Below are 20,870 nucleotides of genomic sequence, written 5' to 3' on the forward strand. Positions count from 1 at the left end.
ATGTGGTTCTCGGATCCGCTGGTTACCTCCTCGCCAAATGTCCTCAAGATCCTCTTGTCACGGCGGCGACTCTCCTTGGAAGCAACATGGGTCTTGTACTGCCCCTGGGCTTGCATGCAGAACAAGGCCTTCATCTTAGCCTTCAGCTTCTTAGCCCATGTGGGCTCAATAGAGGGAGGAGCATACCCAGAAGAGTTGTCCTCATCCACTTCCTCCTCCTCAATCTCATCATCATCAACATCCATTCGAGCAGCCTCTGCCTCAGCACGAGTAGTGGTGTTAGCCCACTAAGGTTTTGATGCGGAGCTTGACGGGGTCGTGACGGATCTAGTCAGGGGCAACAAACTCATCATCGGGATAGAGCTTCTCCCTAGTCCTCGTGATCAAGAGAAACAGGTAAGGAGCATAGATGGGTACCTTACGGTTGAACACTGCAAACCGAAGCTCGCACCACATGATGTGTGAGACGTCAAGTGGTTGAGTCTGAGCGTGATGCGCCTCCTCACAAATGAGCATCATATCCATGAGATAGGCATGCACCTTGTCCTTGTCACCAATGCGTGGAAAGAGATAGTTGTGGAAGATCCGGTGCTGATGTCAAGGAATGGGTTCAGCACCCACGTCTTGTCATTGGGAAGCTTCTTCTCAACAAGGTACTGCTGGAGCTTGTTCTTGCTAGCGGACTCGGGGTTGGCATGAGGGCGAACACCAATGGGCGTGTTGAGCCCCTCATCAGGCACGTGTAGCAAAGCCATGAAGTCCTTTCACTTAGCAGTCATCTGTTGTCCATTGGTCATCCAAGTCATGGACCATTCCTCATTAGTATGAAAGTGGACCAAAGAAAAGAACTGGGCCACAATCTCTGGGTCAATGTCCAGGTGGAAAGAGATCACGTCATCAATGCCAAACTGCTCCACCAGGTCCAAAGCCTCACCAAAATAGGCACGGTACTTATCCTGCCTCATGTGATTCATGTCAATCCAGTGCACGTCCACGTAGATGTTCTGCTTGGCCTTGATCACATCCAAATGGATAAGATTCTGCTGCTTGGTCTAGAACAAATCATTCCCTCTGAAGTTGGCACGGGGATTCACATAGGGGTTGATCCTCCTTCGAGTGACAAACTCAGCAAGTGGTATCTCATCCATGCCCATGGAGGGCTCCTTGTTCTTGGTGGCGGTGGTCTTGGTTCTGCGTTGGGGGGAATTGGAGCCCTCTGGAGCTTCATCTTGGTTGCGCACGCGCTTGGAGCCTGTGTCACGGCTTGGATTCGAACGGCGGATAGTGGAACCGGAGCCATCGCCTATGACACACAACACAAGAACACGCAAGAGAAGCAAAGGATCAATGCAAAGACCACAGCAAAACAAGTGAAACAAGTAGGAATAGCATTGGGTAATTGCCACATGGAAGATTTGACATCAACGATAGTACCACTCGGATGCGCGGAACTAAAATTTTACTGCTGCTCTAGCCACGGTAGTACCGCGCCTTGATGGCACGGTAGTACCGCGCCTGGAGCGGAAGTAAAATTTTACTTCCCCGCCCCGCGCAGCAGTACCACTCCTGAGGAGCGGTAGTACCGTACGAGCGGTAGTACCGCTCGGGAGGTGCGGTAGTACCGCACGGGGTCGGATCCGAGACAACAGCGGATCTGAGCACGGCCGCGACAACGGAGCGGTACTACGGTTGATCAAATATACCAGGGAGCAACATACCAAATACCATTTCTATGCATTACTACACTCCTACATCCTACTCTTGCAAAGATTTGGCCTAAAATCTCAAGAACAACATGTATCTCCCCAAAAACATAGAAACGAGAAAACAAGCCAAAGAGAGAGGGATTTGGGGAGAAACCTTGTTCCATGGCAAGAGGGTGTGGTGGGGAATGATCCCACCGGTCGGAATGCGAGGAGAGCGGCCGGAGATGGAGATCCGGCAAGGTCCTCCGGCGCCGTTCTTGGGCAGGAGAGAGAGAGAGAGACGATGTGGGGAAAAGGAGTTGAATGGGTATGGGGGAGTTAGAACTCCCCTTGCCCGCTCTTAACCCCCACGCGCTCACGACTGCGCGGTAGTACCATGGGTCATCGTGGTAGTATCGCCCGGGCAGAAGTACCGCACCGTGGGCGGTAGTACCGCTCTTCCAGCGGCAGTAAAAAATCACTGCCGTGCTGGTTGCGGTAGTACCGTGTGCAGCTCCTGCGGTAGTACCGTGGTGAGCCACGGTAGTACCGTAGACCCAAGAAAATGCATGTTTCCCAAAAAGAGAAGAAAGCAGCCTTTGCAACGCAACCTACAAGCGAACGGACACCCAAAAGGGCTAACACACGAGACAACACACGCAAGCTCGGCACGAAGAAAGAAAGGCAAGAGACAACAAGGACCAAACACATGACACAACCTCTCCAAAGAGAGGGCGGTGGCCAGAGCCACCTATGTTTGAGTCAATTGGTATGGCACCGCGAAGAATTATCCTTGGGCCCATGACCAAAACTCGTCTTTGAAACACAAGTACCATCAACAATGGCTAATGTGACAGAGTTGATCAATTTATGCATAATGGGGGGAGGGAGAGTTCATTGAGAGAACAACACTCCCCCTATGTCCATGCCTACATCTAAACAAGATAACAAGTTGAGTATGGTGGGGTTTGCAAGGGTTCAAGCAACATTGCTTGACTCAATGATATTTAGCTCATGCCTTAACTCGCGAAATCTTGCTTCATCCAAGGGCTTCGTGAAAATATCTGCAAGGTTATCATGAGTGTTGACATAGTTGAGCTCGATCTCCCATCGCCTAATGTGATCCCGGATGAAGTGATACCGAATCTCAATATGCTTCGTCTTGAAGTGTTGAACCGAGTTGAGAGAAATCTTGATGGCACTTTCATTGTCACACCAAAGAGGCACTTTGTCACAAATGACACCGTCATCCTTTAAAGTTTGCCTCATCCATAGAAGTTGTGCACAACAACTACCGGCGGCCACATACTCCGCTTCGGTGGACGAGAGAGACACACAACTTTGCTTCTTGGAAGACCAACTCACCAAAGAGCAACCAAGGAATTGGCACCCTCCGGAAGTGGACTTCCTATCCACTTGTCTCCTGCCCAATCGGAGTCCGAATAGCCCACAAGGTTGAAATTAGATCCTATTGGATACCATAAGCCAAAGTTTGGGGTATGAGCCAAATATCGAAAGATTCGCTTGACCGCCACAAAGTGGCTTTCCTTAGGTGCGGCTTGAAACCGTGCACAAATTCCCACACTCAACATGATATCCGGTCTATATGCACAAAGGTAAAGCAAGGAGCCAATCATGGAGCGATATACCTTTTGATCCACCGCTTTACCATTGGGATCTATGTCAAGTTGGCATTTGACGGGCATTGGAGTGGGAGCCGGCTTGACATCACTTAGCTTGAATCTCTTGAGCATGTCTTGAGTGTATTTGGCTTGGTTGATGAAGGTTCCTTCTCTTCTTTGCTTGACTTCGAACCCGAGAAAGAACTTCAACTCTCCCATCATGGACATCTTGAACTTGGAGGTCATGAGAGCGGCAAATTCCTCATTGAAAGCTTTGTTAGGGGAACCAAAGATAATATCATAAACATATAGTTGGCACACAAACAACTCCCCTTTGACCTTCTTAGTAAAAAGAGTGGGGTCAATTTTCCCAATTTCAAACCCACGATCTTGCAACAACTCAGTAAGGTGGTCATACCACACACGTGGGGCTTGTTTAAGGCCATAGAGTGCCTTATCGAGTTGGTACACATGGTCGGGAAATAGGGGTGCTCGAACCCAGGGGGTTGTTTGACATACACCAACTCATTAAGAAAAGCACTTTTCACATCCATTTGTTGCAACTTGAAATTATGATGAGAAGCATAAGCAATCAACAACCGAATAGATTCAAGGCGAGCAACGGGAGCAAAGGTTTCACCGTAGTCGATACCCTCGACTTGGGAGTAGCCTTGTGCTACCAAACGAGCCTTGTTGCGGGCTATAATTTCATGAGCATCTTGCTTGTTCTTGAATATCCACTTGGTTCCAATGACATTATGGTTCCCCGTTGGCCTTGGCACCAATCTCCACACCTTGTTATGCTCGAAGTTGTTGAGTTCTTCATGCATGGCATTAAGCCAATCCGGATCTTCGAGCGCCTCATAGACCTTTTGGGGTTCAACACAAGAGACAAACGCGTGATGTTCACAATAGTTTGCCAATTGTCTAGGAGTGCTTACCCCCTTTCGTATGCTTCCAAGCACATCTGTCATGAGATGACCCTTGGTAGAGAGCTTGGATGCAATCTTGGCGGCGCGACGCTCCAATTCCTCCTCAGGAGTGAGTTGAGGAGCGGTTACTTGATCATCTTGAGCGTCGTCTTGAGCTAGTTCTTGATCTTGATCTTGCTCTTGATCTTGAACTTGCTCGGAGGAGAGAACTTGACCTTGGGCACCACTTGGTGGTTCAACACCGTCTTGAGGTTGATCTTGCCCTTGGTCTTGTTCATGAGGTTGAGGGCCTTCACTTTGTTCTTCGGAAGCATGTGGGCCTTGGGTTGATGATGGTTCCACTTGAGTGGAACATTGTCCTTCTCCTTCGGCCACAAGGGGTTCCTCAATGGGTAGGATAAAACCAACACCCATTATTCTTATGGCTTGGGGAGGAATTTCATCACCTACATCACAAGTGCCACTTTGCTCCACTTGGGAGCCGTTATTTTCATCAAACTCCACGTTACACGTCTCCTCAATAAGTCCAGTGGACTTATTGAGGACACAGTAAGCATGAGAGTTTGTAGCATAACCAACAAATATGCCCTCTTGAGCTCTAGCCTCAAATTTAGACAAACGAACACCTTTCTTGAGAATGAAACACTTACACCCGAACACCCGAAAGTACTTGAGGTTGGGCTTGTTACCGGTGAGTATCTCATATGGAGTCTTGTTCAAGCCTTTGCGGAGATAGAGCCGATTGGATGCATGACACGCGGTGTTGATGGCTTCGGCCCAAAAGTTGTATGGAGACTTGAACTCCACCATCATGGTCCTTGCTGCATCCATCAATGTCCGGTTCTTCCTCTCCGCTACACCATTTTGTTGAGGGGTGTATGGTGCGGAATATTGATGCTTGATCCCCTCATCACTAAGAAACTCATCCAAGGTGTAGTTCTTGAACTCGGTGCCGTTGTCACTTTTTATTGTCAAGATCTTTGCATTGTGTTGGCGTTGGGCTTCATTTGCAAAGTCAATGACGGTTTGTTGAGTCTCACTCTTCCTCTTGAAGAAGTATACCCAAGTGTATCTTGAGTAATCATCCACAATCACCAAGCAATACTTCCTACCCCCAAGACTATCAAAGGATGGAGGCCCAAAGAGATCCAAGTGAAGGAGCTCCAAAGGCCTCTTTGAGTAGATGATAGTCGTGGGAGGGTGAGCCTTCTCATGTAGCTTTGCTTCGATGCAAGCGTTGCAAGCACGATCTTTGGCAAAACTAACATTTGTTAGTCCACAGACATGGTCCCCCTTGAGAAGACTTGGCAAAGATCTCATATTGACATGGGCTAACCGGCGATGCCAAAGCCATCCCACGTCAACTTTAGCCATTAGGCATGTCGCGGTCTTAGTGGGTCGCTCTGAAAAGTTAATCACATAGAGACCATTCTCGACATGCCCAACAAAGGCTACTTTAAGAGTCTTGCTCCACAAGAGGGCCAAGGTATCAATATCAAAGAAGGTGGCAAAGCCCATGATTGCAAGTTGACGGACGGAAAGTAAATTTTATGCAAGGGACTCAACAAGCATGACCTTCTCGATCGCGAGATCATGTAAAATTTGAAAATTTGAAAATTCACTTCTTTATTTTATTAATTTAGGATCCAGAAGAAGTAGTTTTCGATGACAACCTTGCCAAGTCCCAATACCTTAGAGGACGAGGCATCACCCCACTCGACATTGGTGGGCATAGATGGAATCTTGTGCACGTCCACCACCAATTCCTTGCTTCCGGTCATATGATTAGTGGCTCCATTATCGAGCAACCATGATCCCCCACCGGAACAAACAGCTACAAGAGATCAATGCTTGGTTTTAGGTACCCATTTTGTAATGGGTCCTTTGATGTTAGTGACAAGGGTCTTAGGAACCCAAATAGACCATTCAATGTACTCATAAGGAGAACCAACAAATTTTGCATAAACATGCCCATCACTAGCACGACATAACACATAAGAAGGGTTAAAGTCGCCGGCTTTGTTGGAAAGGGAAGCATTGCCCTTCTTGGCATCACCACCCTTCACATTGTTCTTCTTCTTCTCCTTAGAAGCACCCTCTCCCTCCTTCACAAAAGTTTGCTTGAGAGGGGGGGGGGGTCGTTTGGCCTTGTCATTCTTCTTCTTGTTCTTGGACTTGGGTGTGAACCCAATCCCTTCCTTGGCCACAACTTCCTTTTGATTGCTCAAAAGGTCGCTGAGGTTCTTCTCACCTTGTATGCACGACACAAGACCTTTCTCAAGTTGCTCCTTCAACTTTGCATTCTCCTCAACAAGATGCACATGCTCACAACACGGGTTAGTAGCATTTCCATTATCAATTAAGACCATATGAGGAAAAGTGGCTTTCTCCTTGGTTAGCTTTACTTGGAGTTGATCATGAGACTCTTTGAGGCTAGCATGAGCACCCTTCAAGACCTTGTGAGCCTTGTCAAGTAAGTCAAACTCCTCTTTGAGTCTAGCAAGATCAACCCCAAGCTTGGCCTTCTCGGAGTTTAGGACACGAGACACAACAAGAGCATGATCAAGATCTTTCTTCAATTTAGCGTGGTCATCGTTGTATGACTCCTCAAGAGCCAAACAATGACCGCGCTCTTCCTTAAGAGCATTGGAAAGATCCGAAATCTCATCGGCATAGTCATGACTATGCCCCTCCATCTTAGAGATGGTATCTTCGTGAGCCTCGATCATGTCATTGGCTTCAGCAAGTTGTTCCAAGAGAGCAATGAAGTGCTTCTTGGATTTACCTTTGAGCTTACTTATAAAAGACTCAAATTCATTTTCCTCCACATTAGACCCCTCATGTTCATCAATGCAATCCGTCAAAGAAGGATTAGCAATGATGGTAGTTTTGATGTTGGGGGTTACCTTGTTGGTGGCTTTAGCCATGAGGCACTTGGCGGTGATGTTCTCATTGGGTGAGTCGAAGAGAGACACCCGTGGAGTTGTCGCAATGGCAACGGAGGCCATGGCAACCGACTCACTGTCTTCATCATCATCATCATCCTCATTGTGCTCTTCTTGTGCCACCAACCCCTTCGGAGGAGTCTTCTTGGTGAAGTTGTTCTTGTTGGGGAAAGACTTGGCCTTGTCTTTTCGGATGAGCTTGCCACCATTGTCTTCCCTCTTCTCATATGGGCACTCCGCAACAAAGTGGCTCACATTGCCACAATTATAGCAAGTCCTCACTCGTTTCTTGCCCTTCGCACCACTTGAGTTGTTCTTGTTGAAGTTGGGCCTCGTGTTCTTCTTGCTCCAAAATTGCCTTGAAGCGAGAGCCATGTGATCATGATAAACATATTTTGTATCTTCGAGATTGCTCTCCTCTTCTTCCTCTTCATCCTCTTCTTCCACACTAACCTTGGCCTTCAAAGCAAGGTTGGGCTTCTTAGCTCTTTGAGAGCGCAACACCGCATTGTCGGCGGTCTTGTCCAAGATCCTCATTGCCACAAACTCATCCAACACTTCACTTGAGGACAAGGTGTGGAAGTCCGGCCTTTGACGGATGACGGAGGACATGGCCTTGTGGTAAGGCATCATGGCCTTGAGAAACTTGCGCTTGATCCAATTGTCATCCGTATCCTTGCTCACATGATCTCGGAGTGAGACCGCGAGAGTGGTTAACCTCCAGTAAAGCTCACGAGGTTCTTCATCTTCATTCATTGCAAACTCATCGGCTTCATCTTGCACCACTTCATAGTTGGAGCATTGAATGCTTACGCTCCCCTTGTAGAGAGAGACAACATGATGCCATGCTTCCTTGGCCATGGTGAAAGGTCGGAGGTGTGCAAGATCTTCGGAAGGTATTGCATCTTGGATGATGAAGAGAGCATTCTCATTGAATTGATGATCCGCGGCTTCTCTAGGGGTGATGTTGCTTGGGTCATGAGGATAAAAACCTTGCTCAATGACTCTCCAAAGATTAGTATTAACATGATTTAAATGACGTTTAAAGCGATAGAACCAAGCATCAAAATCCTCATTTTTCACAATATTAGGGGGAGAACCGGCATGATTCAAATGAGTGGAAGGAATCGGTCCACCATAAGTAAGAGGAGGTTCCACATGGGCAAAGATGCCATTTCCACTTCTACCACTAGATAAAGACACTTTGTCATTAGTAGCTTCCCCCTTGTCGGAGTTAGCATCCGTCACCTTGTTAGTGGGATCGACCATTTCCAACGGTGCGGTGGATAGTTTAAGACCATCGAGAAAGTTCTTAAGCATGCTGATACGTCTCCGTCGTATCTACTTTTCCAAACACTTTTGCCCTTGTTTTGGACTCTAACTTGCATGATTTGAATGGAACTAACCCAAACTGACGCTGTTTTTGGCAGAATTGCCATGGTGTTATTTATGTGCAGAAACAAAAGTTCTCAGAATGACCTGAAACTCCACGGAACTTATTTTTGGAAAATATTAAAAGTACTGGCAAAAGAATCAAGGCCAGGGGGCCCACACCCTAGCCACGAGGGTGGGGGGCACGCCTGCCCCCTAGGCGCGCCCTCCTGCCTCGTGGGCCCCCTGGTGCTCCACCGACCTCAACTCCAACTCCATATATTCGTGTTCGGGGAGAAAAAAATCAGAGAGAAAGATTCATCGCGTTTTATGATACGGAGCCGCCGCCAAGCCCTAAACTCTCTCGGGAGGGCTGATCTGGAGTCCGTTCGGGGCTCCGGAGAGGGGAATCCGTCGCCATCGTCATCATCAACCATCCTTCATCACCAATTTCATGATGCTCACCGCCATGAGTGAGTAATTCCATCGTAGGCTTGCTGGACGGTGATGGGTTGGATGAGATTTATCATGTAATCGAGTTAGTTTTGTTAGGGTTTGATCCCTAGTATCCACTATGTTCTGAGATTGATGTAGCTATGACTTTGCTATGCTTAATGCTTGTCACTAGGGCCCGAGTGCCATGATTTCAGATCTGAACCTATTATGTTTGCATGGATATATGCGAGTTCTTGATCCTATCTTGCAAGTCTATAGTCACCTACTATGTGTTATGATCCGGCAACCCCGAAGTGACAATAATCGGGACCACTCCCGGTGATGACCGTAGTTTGAGGAGTTCATGTATTTACTATGTGTTAATGCTTTGGTCCGGTACTCTATTAAAAGGAGGCCTTAATATCCCTTAGTTTCCATTAGGACCCCGCTGCCACGGGAGGGTAGGACAAAAGATGTCATGCAAGTTCTTTTCCATAAGCACGTATGACTATATTCGGAATACATGCCTACATTACATTGATGAATTGGAGCTAGTTCTGTGTCACCCTATGTTATGATTGTTACATGATAAACCGCATCCGGCATAATTCTCCATCACCGATCCAATGCCTACGAGCTTTTCACATATTGTTCTTTGCTTATTTACTTTTCCGTTGCTACTGTTACAATCACTACAAAACCCAAAAATATTACTTTTGCTACCGTTACCGTTACTTCCATACTACTTTGCTACTAAATACTTTGCTGCAGATACTAAGTTATCCAGGTGTGGTTGAATTGACAACTCAACTGCTAATACTTGAGAATATTCTTTGGCTCCCCTTGTGTCGAATCAATAAATTTGGGTTGAATACTCTACCCTCGAAAACTGTTGTGATCCCCTATACTTGTGGGTTATCACATGCATTTGACCTCGGCCGTCATGGAAGTTTTCAATGGGTCCAAAGCCACATTAAACTTCTCGCGTGAGACCGAGGTTCCCCCATCAGCCGTAGACGAGGACGGAATCACACCGGGGTGCTCCTCCTCACCGTCTACGGAGTCAACCATACTCTTCGGACGGCAAAGTCCTTAATAAAGAGACAAGGCTCTGATACCAATTGAAAGGATCGATATAGTTGACTAGAGGGGGGTGAATAGGCAACAAACAATTTATATCTTTTCTTTACCAATTTAAACTTTGCATCAAAGTAGGTTGTCTAGATATGCAACTAGGTGAGCAACCTATATATATGATGCAACAACAACATGCACGCAAGCAAGCAAGGGAAACAACACAATATAAGCTTGCACAAGTAAAGGCACGAGATAACCAAGAGTGGAGCCGGTGAAGACGAGGATGTGTTACCGAAGTTCCTTCCTTTGAGGGGAAGTACGTCTCCGTTGGAGCGGTGTGGAGGCACAATGCTCCCCAAGAAGCCGCTAGGGCCATCGTATTCTCCTCACGCCCTCACACAATGCGAGATGCCATGATTCCACTATTGGTGCCCTTGGAGGCGGTAACCGAACCTTTACAAACAAGGTTGGGGCAATCTCCACAACTTAATTGGAGGCTCCCAACGACACCATGAAGCTTCACCACAATGGAATATGGCTCTGTGGTGACCTCAACCGTCTAGGGTGCTGAAACACCCAAGAGTAACAAGAGCCGCAAGGGATTAGTGGGGGGAATCAAATTTCTCTTGGTGGAAGTGTAGGTCGTGGCCTTCTCAGCCAATCCCTAGAAAATATGAAATTGATGATGAAGGCTCTCCTAATAAATATGAATTGCCTGTTGTGCCTGAGGGCTATGTTATGGATGAAGAGACTAAAAGAGACTTTCTTGCTTGCAATGATAGAAGTGATCTTTAGAAATTATTATCTAAGCTTAAACAAAAAACTTTGAATGCTAGAATGAAATATGATCCTGCTTATGCTACTTCACCTATCTTCATTACTGATAAGGATTGTGAATTCTCTGTTGATCCTGATATAATTACTTTGGTTGAATCTGATCCTTTTTATGGCTATGAATCTGAAACTGTTGTGGCACATCTTACTAAATTAAATGACATAGCCACCCTGTTCACTAATGATGAGAGAACCAGCTACTGTTATATCCTTAAAATATTTCCATTCTCATTAAAGGGTGATGCTAAGATATGGTTTAATTCTCTTGATCCTGGTTGTGTGCGTAGTCCACAGGATATGATTTATTACTTCTCTGCTAAATATTTCCCTGCTCATAAGAAACAAGCTGCTTTAAGGGATATATACAATTTTGTGCAAATTGAAGAAGAGAGTCTCCCACAAGCTTGGGGGAGGCTTCTCCAATTACTTAATTCTTTGCTTGATCATCCTCTCAAGAAAAATGAAATACTTGATATCTTTTATAATGGACTAACCGATGCTTCCAGAGATTACCTGGATAGTTGTGCTGGTTCTGTTTTCAGGGAAAGAACACCGGATGAAGCTGAAATTTTATTGAATAATATGTTGACCAATGAAAATAATTGGACACTTCCTGAGCCAACTCCTGAGCCTATACCTAAACCAACTCCGAAGAAGAGGGGTGTTCTATTTCTCAGTCCTGAAGATATGCAAGAGGCAAAGAAATCTATGAAAGAAAAAGGTATTAAAGCTGAAGATGTTAAGAATTTACCTCCTATTGAAGAAATACATGGTCTTAATTTACCGCTTGTTGAAGAAATATATGATCTTAATCCATTACCTATCGAAGAAACACATGGTCTTGATAACCCGACACAGGTAGTAAAGGTAAATTCTCTCTATAGATATGATAAAGCTGAAATCCCTCCTACTAAGTTTGCTAGCCAATGCTTGGATGAGTTTGATAACTTTATGGTTAAGAAAGAAGATTTTAATGCTTATTTTGGTAGACAATTAAAACAAAATGCTTATATGATTGAACACTTGGGTGATTATATGTCTAGAGTTAAAGGTGAACTTAAACTCATTAGTAAACATGCTTCTATGGTTACCACTCAAGTAGAACAAGTACTTAAGGCTCAGAATGATTTGCTCAATGAATTAAATAGAAGAATAATGATTATGCTGTTAGAGTGGCTACTAGAACTGGTAAAATGACTCAGGAACCTTTGTATCCTGAAGGCCATCCTAAGAGAATTGAGCAGGATTCTCAGAGAAATAATATAGATGCACCTAGTTCTTCTAAAAAGAAGAAAAAGAAAAATGATAGGACTTTGCATGCTTCTAGTGAACCTATTGCTGAACCACCTGAGAATCCCAATGATATTTCTATTTCTGATGCTGAAACACAATCTGGTAATGAACATGAACCTAGTGATAATGTTAATGATGATGTTCATGTCAATGCTCAACCTAGTAATGATAATGATATAGAAATTGAACCTGCCGTTGATCTTGATAACCCACAATCAAAGTATCAACGTTATGATAAGAGATACTTTGTTGCTAGGAAACACGGTAAAGAAAGAGAACCATGGGTTCAGAAACCCATGCCTTTTCCTCCCAAGCCATCCAAGAAAAAGGATGATGAGGATTTTGAGCGCTTTGCTGAAATGATTAGACCTATATTCTTGCGTATGCGATTAACTGATATGCTCAAAATGAATCCTTATGCTAAGTATATGAAAGAAATTGTTACTAATAAAAGAAATATACCGGAAGTTGAAATTTCCACCATGCTTGTTAATTATACTTTTAAGGGTGGAATACCTAAGAAACTAGGAGATCCAGGAGTACCAACTATACCATGCTCTATTAAAAGAAATTATGTTAAAACTGCTTTATGTGATCTTGGAGCCAGTGTTAGTGTTATGCCTCTCTCTTTATATCGTAGACTTGATTTGAATAAGTTGACACCTACTGAAATATCTTTGCAAATGGCTGATAAATCAACTGCTATACCTGTTGGTATTTGTGAGGATGTGCCTATTGTGGTTGCAAATGTTACCATTTTAACGGACTTTGTTATTCTTGATATTCTCGAGGACGATAGTATGTCCATTATTCTTGGAAGACCCTTTTTGAATACTGTAGGGGCTGCTATTGATTGCAACAGAGGCAATGTCACTTTTCATGTTAATGGTAATGAGCATACTGTACACTTTCCGAGGAAACAACCTCAAGTCCACAGTATCAATTCTATTGGAAAAATTCCATCGATTATTTTTGGAGGTTTTGAATTCCCTCTTCCTACTATCAAAAAGAAATATGATATTCTTATTACTAGGGACGTGCATATCCCCGTTGAGGTAACATAGTGTTATTCGAAATTTCTCTGGTTTCATGCGATTCGGAATGAGTTTGTTAACAAGACCTAATCAACCTTGTTAGTGGATTCCTTTTGATGAGCATGAGATGGATGAAGTTAGAAGCATAACCTTCTGTACCCTCTCTCTACTTTCTGATATTTAGTTGAAATAAAGCAAAAATAGTATTTTCTGTCTGTTTTCTGAATTATCCGTGCAATATAAAAATACCCCGAAAATAAAAGTTCTCCAAATGCCCTGCCAATTTAATATGATTTTTTCTGGAATATTTGAGAATATTTGGCACTGAGAACACAACAGGGGGAGCAAGCACCTGGCCACGAGGGTCCAGGGCGCTCCCACCCCCCTGGGCGCGCCCCTGCCTCGTGGGCCCATGGTGGCTCCCCTCCACTTATTCCTGCACCCACACACTTCTTCTTCCTCCCAAAAAAATCACCATCCAGCTCAAGCACGAGTTCTAGCTCATTTTGCTGCGATTTTCGATCTCCTTGCTCAAAGCACCTCTCACAAAACTGCTTTGGGGGATTGTTCCTTGGTATGTGACTCCTCCATTGGTCTAATTAGTTTTTGTTCTAGTGCTTTATTCATTGCAAATTTGTGCTGCCTAGGTGACCATGTTCTTGAGCTTGCATGTCAAATTTATATGGTTCCAAGTAGTTCTAATGCATGATATAGGCTCTAGGCACTTGTAGGAGTAGTTGCTATCAATTTTGTTGAGCTTGGTTCAATTTTATTTGAAGTTACTAAAATTTTCAAAAAAAATTCAGAGGAAGAAATATGTTTAGGAAAATGTACCAAGGTGGTTCTTCAAGGAAGCAAGGACCCAGGCTTGCAATGCGTGATGCTGACGATGAACCACCAAGGGATGCTCCAGTGCGGCCTTGTGAATGGGCTTCAGAAGACTTTATGGATCGAGCAGGAATCAAGAAAGAATTTAACGCATATTTGCGTAACGCTGGTCTTGTGAGCTTCGAGGCGGAAAAGTGCCGTCAGTACCACTATCTCACTAGTTCCTTTGTGAGGAGGTTTGAATTTTCATCTTCACGCAATTCTCAAACTGTCCTGTTTGATCTTTATGAAAATTCTTATACTATGGACTTAGAGGATTTTACCACTGCTTGCAAACTTCCACAATGGGGTAGTGCTAGTGAACCTCACAAATCTGAATTTAGAGATTTTCTTGCTAGTATAATTGTGGGTGAATCTAGAGACATAGCACAAGCTACCATAGGGAGCATTCATTTTCCTGCTATACATTATTTAGCTCTCTTCATAGGTAGGTGCATAAATGGTAAGGATGAAGCATGTCATATGTGTGTCCCTGACCTCAGTATTCTCAGGAGTGCTGTGTTAGGAGATAAATCCTATAATTTGGGAGCCATTGTTGCACGTAGGTTGCATCATAATAGATTTAATGGAGATTTCTTTGGTGGAATTTATGCAACCCGTATAGCTAATTTTCTTGGTATAACCATACGTGAGGATGATATTGAGTTGCCTCCTGCTTATTTGGATTATGAGGCTATGGTTCGTCATCATTTTGTTGAAAGGAACGATTAGTTCCTCCAGTACCGACTAATCTTTGACAGATGACGCACCTATCACGTCGCTCTCCCTGCTTCTACTTTCTTTGACTTTCAGGCAAAAGGGAGATATTTTATAACCAGAGAGGAGGCGGAAGAGTATAAGAGGAGGGCTGAGATAGCTCGCCTCCAAGCTGCAGCCCACGATGCAATGACTGCTGCATCTCAGTACGACCACAACTATAACTTTGGATATCCGCCAGGCCATCCGTGGCAATAAAACAACTTAGGCCAAAAGCCTAAGCTTGGGGGAGTACGTATTTCCCACCGACATTACATTCATGTCCACACACTCATTGCTAGTTGTCGGTGCTCATACTTTTTCATTGTAATATCCATGCTAGTTTATTTCCCTTTTTATTGCTTTCTTCTTGTGTGTTTGATAAACCTTAAGAAAAACAAAAAAATTAGTAGTAGCTTTTAGCTAGTTTACTTTCTTGCTATAGTAGTAATAATTAAAAAGAAAACCCAAAAATATTTCCTGTTCTTCTTTTGCTTGTTGGGAGCTTTCCCGTGTAAATAGTTTTATTTCTTTTCTTTTCTTTGGGGGTCGATAGGAGAAGACCATAATGAAATTGTTGAAGTGGCTCTTATATGCATTATTGTTGATTTAACCAAGAGCCCATATTGCCTTGTCTTCTCCTGTTTATTGAATGCTCGCAGATTCCAGCTTAGTCCAATGCACGTGCACTATTATTATTATTCACATCATTCGGTCGTGTAAGTGAAAGGCAATAATGACGATATATGATGGACTGACTGAGATGGGAGAAGCTGGTATGAACTCGACCTCTCTTGTTTTTGTAAATATGATTAGTTCATCGTTCCTGATTCAGCCTATTATGAATAAACATGTTTGCAATGACAATTAGAGATTATAGTTGCTTATGCCATGCTTAATTAGCTAGGAGTTTATAATGGTTTACCTTGCGTGCCAACATGCTATTAAAGTGGTTGTGATGTGGTATGATGGGGTGGTATCCTCCTTTGAATGATTCGAGTGACTTGAATTGGCACATGTTCACACATGTAGTTGAAACAAATCAACATAGCCTTCACGATATTTATGTTCATGGTGGATTATATCCTACTCATGCTTGCACTCAATGTTTATTAATTTTAATGCATGGTCATGACTGTTGTCGCTCTCTAGTTGGTCGCTTCCCAGTCTTTTGCTAGCCTTCACTTGTACTAAGCGGGAATACTGCTTGTGCATCCAATCCCTTAAGCCCCAAAGTTATTCCATAGGAGTCCACCATACCTTCCTATATGCGGTATCTACCTGCCGTTCCAAGTAAATTGTATGTGCCAAACTCTAAACCTTCAAATGAAATTCTATTTTGTATGCTCGAATAGCTCATGTATCAACTAGGTTTGTCTGTATCTTCCATGTTAGGCGGGTTATTCTCAAGAGGAGTGGACTCCGCTCCTCACTCACGAGAAAATGGCTAGTCACCGGGATGCCCAGTCCCATGCTTTAAGAAAATCAAATCAAAATAATTGCAAACAAAACTCCCCTGGGACTGTTGTTAGTTGGAGGCACTCATTGTTTCGAGCAAGCCATGGATTGATGCTTCTTGGTGGAGGGGGAGTATAAACTTTACCATTCTGTTTGGGAACTGCCTATAATGTGTGTAGCATGGAAGATATCGCCATCTCATGGTTGTTATGTTGACAATGAAAGTATGCCACTCAAATATTATTTATCTCTGCTTTAAAATCGAGCTCTGGCACCTCTACAAATCCCTGCTTCCCTCTGCGAAGGGCCTATCTATTTACTTTTATGTTGAGTCATCACCCTCTTATTAAAAAGCACCAGCTGGAGAGCACCGCTGTCATTTGCATCCATTATTAATAATTTATATTGGGTATGACTGGATCTCTTTTACCATGAATTACAGTGTTTAGTCAGTCCTTGATCTTTAAAGGTGCTCTGCATTTATGTTTTGCGGTCTCAGAAAGGGCTAGTGAGATACCACCTTGTTATATCATATCATGATTGTTTTGAGAAAGTGTTGTCATCCGAGATTTATTATTATTGCTCACTAGTTGATTATGCGATTGATATGAGTAAACATGAGACCTAAGAGTTATTGTGAGTATGGTTAGTCATAATCTTTGCTGAAAACTTGAATGCTGGCTTTACATATTTACAACAACAAGAGCAAACAGAGTTTGTAAAAGTTTTTCTTTATCACTTTCAGTTTATCAACTGAATTGCTTGAGGACAAGCAAAGGTTTAAGCTTGGGGGAGTTGATACGTCTTCGTCGTATCTACTTTTCCAAACACTTTTGCCCTTGTTTGGACTCTAACTTGCATGATTTGAATGGAACTAACCCGGACTGACGCTGTTTTCAGCAGAATTGCCATGGTGTTATTTATGTGCAGAAACAAAAGTTCTCGGAATGACCTGAAACTCCACGGAACTTATTTTTGGAAAATATTAAAAATACTGGCGAATGAATCAAGGCCAGGGGGCCCACACTCTAGCCACGAGGGTGGGGGCGCGCCTGCCCCCCCGGGCGTGCCCCCTGCCTCGTGGGCCCCCTGGTGCTCCACCGACCTCAACTCCAACTCCATATATTCGTGTTCAGGGAGAAAAAAAATCAGAGAGAAAGATTAATTGCGTTTTACGATACGGAGCCGCCTTCAAGCCCTAAACTCTCTCGGGAGGGCTGATCTGGAGTCCGTTCGGGGCTCCGAAGAGGGGAATCCATCGCCATCGTCATCATCAACCATCCTTCATCACCAATTTCATGATGCTCACCGCCGTGAGTGAGTAATTCCATCGTAGGCTTGCTGGACGGTGATGGGTTGGATGAGATTTATCATGTAATCGAGTTAGTTTTGTTAGGGTTTGATCCCTAGTATCCACTATGTTCTGAGATTGATGTTGCTATGACTTTGCTATACTTAATGCTTGTCACTAGGGCCCGAGTGCCATGATTTCAGATATGAACCTATTATGTTTTCATGAATATATGTGAGTTCTTGATCCTATCTTGCAAGTCTATAGTCACCTACTATGTGTTATGATCCGGCAACCCCGAAGTGACAATATTCGGGACCACTCCCGGTGATGACCGTAGTTTGAGGAGTTCATGTATTCACTATGTGTTAATGCTTTGGTCCGGTACTCTATTAAAAGGAGGCCTTAATATCCCTTAGTTTCCATTAGGACCCCGCTGCCACGGGAGGGTAGGACAAAAGATGTCATGCAAGTTCTTTTCCATAAGCACGTATGACTATATTCGGAATACATGGCTCCATTACATTGATGAATTGGAGCTAGTTCTGTGTCACCCTATGTTATGATTGTTACATGATAAACCGCATCCGGCATAATTCTCCATCACCGATCCAATGCCTATGAGCTTTTCACATATTGTTCTTTGCTTATTTACTTTTCCATTGCTACTGTTACAATCACTACAAAACCCAAAAATATTACTTTTGCTACCGTTACCGTTACTTCCATACTACTTTGCTACTAAATACTTTGCTGCAGATACTAAGTTATCCAGGTGTGGTTAAATTGACAACTCAACTACTAATACTTGAGAATATTCTTTGGCTCCCCTTGTGTCGAATCAATAAATTTGGGTTGAATACTCTACCCTCGAAAACTGTTGCGATCCCCTATACTTGTGGGTTATCACATGCATTTGACCTCGGCCGTCATGGAAGTTTTCAGTGGGTCCAAAGCCACATTAAACTTCTCGCGTGAGACCGAGGTTCCCCCATCGGTCGTAGACGAGGACGGAATCACACCGGGGTGCTCCTCCTCACCGTCTACGGAGTCAACCATACTCTTCGGACGACAAAGTCCTTAATAAGGAGACGAGGCTCTGATACCAATTGAAAGGATCGATATAGTTGACTAGGGGGGTGAATAGGCAACTAACAATTTTTATCTTTTCTTTACCAATTTAAACTTTGCATCAAAGTAGGTTGTCTAGATATGCAACTAGGTGAGCAACCTATATGATGCAACAACAACAAGCACGCAAGCAAGCAAGGGAAACAACACAATATAAGCTTGCACAAGTAAAGGCACGAGATAACCAAGAGTGGAGCCGGTGAAGACGAGGATGTGTTACCGAAGTTCCTTCCTTTGAGGGGAAGTACGTCTCCGTTGGAGCGGTGTGGAGGCACAATGCTCCCCAAGAAGCCGCTAGGGCCATCGTATTCTCCTCACGCCCTCACACAATGCGAGATGCCGTGATTCCACTATTGGTGCCCTTGGAGGCGGCGACCGAACCTTTACAAACAAGGTTGGGGCAATCTGCACAACTTAATTGGAGGCTCCCAACGACACCATGAAGCTTAACCACAATGGAATATGGCTCTGCGGTGACCTCAACCGTCTAGGGTGCTCAAACACCCAAGAGTAACAAGATCCACAAGGGATTAGTGGGGGGGAATCAAATTTCTCTTGGTGGAAGTGTAGATCGTGGCCTTCTCAACCAATCCCTAGAAAATCAACAAGTTTGATTGGCTAGGGAGAGAGATCGGGCGAAAGTGGAGCTTAGAGCAACAATGGAGCTTGGGGATGGAAGAGGTGGTCAACTCGGAGAAGAAGTCTCCCCTTATATAGTTATAGAACAAATCCAACCGTTATCCACTAACTCAGCACGTGACGAGCGGTACTATCGCACCCGGCAAGCGGTACTACCGCAAGGGTCCGCGGTACTACCGCAGGGCACTGCGGTACTACCGCTGGCGCGGCAGGAGCTAGACCAGCCTGTGGCAACAAGGCCAAGGGCGGTAGAACCGCTGGCGCGGTACTACCGCTCCCCCTTGCGGTACTACCGCAAGGCAGGGTTGGTCTAGACTTGGAAGGCACGGACATATAAAAATACATCCGTGGCTACTTCCGCTGAGTTTCGATCTATGCAAAAGTCCGGCACGGTACTACCGCAAGCCTGGAGCGGTACTATCGCGTAGGGCGCGGATGTAAAAAATTACATCCGCCCCTACTTCCGTTTATGCTGCTGTGCCTGGCCAGAGCTCACGGTACTACCGCGCCCTTGGAGCGGTACTACCGCGTAGGGCGCGGATGTAAAAATTTACATCCTCCCGTACAGCCGCTCGTGTAGCTGAGCCTGGCCAGAGGCCACGGTACTACCGCTCCCAATGAGCGGTACTACTGTGAGCACCTACGGTACTACCACGCCTGTGGCCGGTACTACTGTAAGGGCCTGCGGTACTGCCGCTCCGAAGGGCAGTAGTACCGCATGCCCCAGTACAGCAACACTAGGAGTCCTTCATTTTGTAGAGACACGGAGAAACGGAGGACGCTCCAAAGAGCGAACGGAAAGGTGGTGCAAAAGGAACAGACGTGTACGTGTTGATTCCACCCAAGCCTTTCCAATGCGGACCCCCTCTTAATAGTACGGCTTTCCTACGACTCAAAAACACCGAAAAGAAACATAGAGAAACACCGTCTTCAGTAGTCTTCGAGGGGCACTAAATTGTCTTGTGCCTAGTCATGATATGTCTAAAATGATCAATGCACACTATTAGTCCGCAAATGCATTGTCATCAATCACCAAAACACCTAAGGGATAAATATGCCCTTAGACTTGAGAAGGAGCTTCATCCCAAATGGGTGCCTTAGGGATAGCAATTCTTGAGTGTATAGTAATCCATCCAGTTGCACAATCCACAGGAAGGTGAAACCACTGCACTAGGATTTGAGGTGTAGCATGGTTGCCTTTTCTTGACGAGGCGACATTGAAGGTATGCCTTAAACGTTTCCTAATGCCTAGAAATTGGATGGGCTGGCCCTTATGAAAGGACTATATAACCCCCAATAGAGGTTGATACAATAGTTAGGAAGTAAATGGGAATTATCAGATTGTGATTTTGCTAATCTTTTGCATATGTGTCTCAGGCATATGAGCGAACTTGGTTTGCCTAGCAAATGACAATGATCCTATTAGTCGCAGCTGCAGCTATTCTGACAGTTGGCTAAAGACCGGTGTGTAATTGACAGAAAACAGTTGCAGCTGAGTGA

At 44.5% G+C, this 20,870-nt stretch overlaps 1 pseudogene; it reads right to left on the reverse strand.

The window, feature by feature from the left end:
* LOC109779115 (uncharacterized) overlaps positions 1 to 20,870 on the reverse strand; it is a 30,744-nt pseudogene that overhangs the window by 9,195 nt on the left and 679 nt on the right.

This window comes from Aegilops tauschii, chromosome 4 (genome assembly GCF_002575655.3).
Source record: "Aegilops tauschii subsp. strangulata cultivar AL8/78 chromosome 4, Aet v6.0, whole genome shotgun sequence".
Classification (NCBI taxonomy): Eukaryota; Viridiplantae; Streptophyta; class Magnoliopsida; order Poales; family Poaceae; genus Aegilops; species Aegilops tauschii.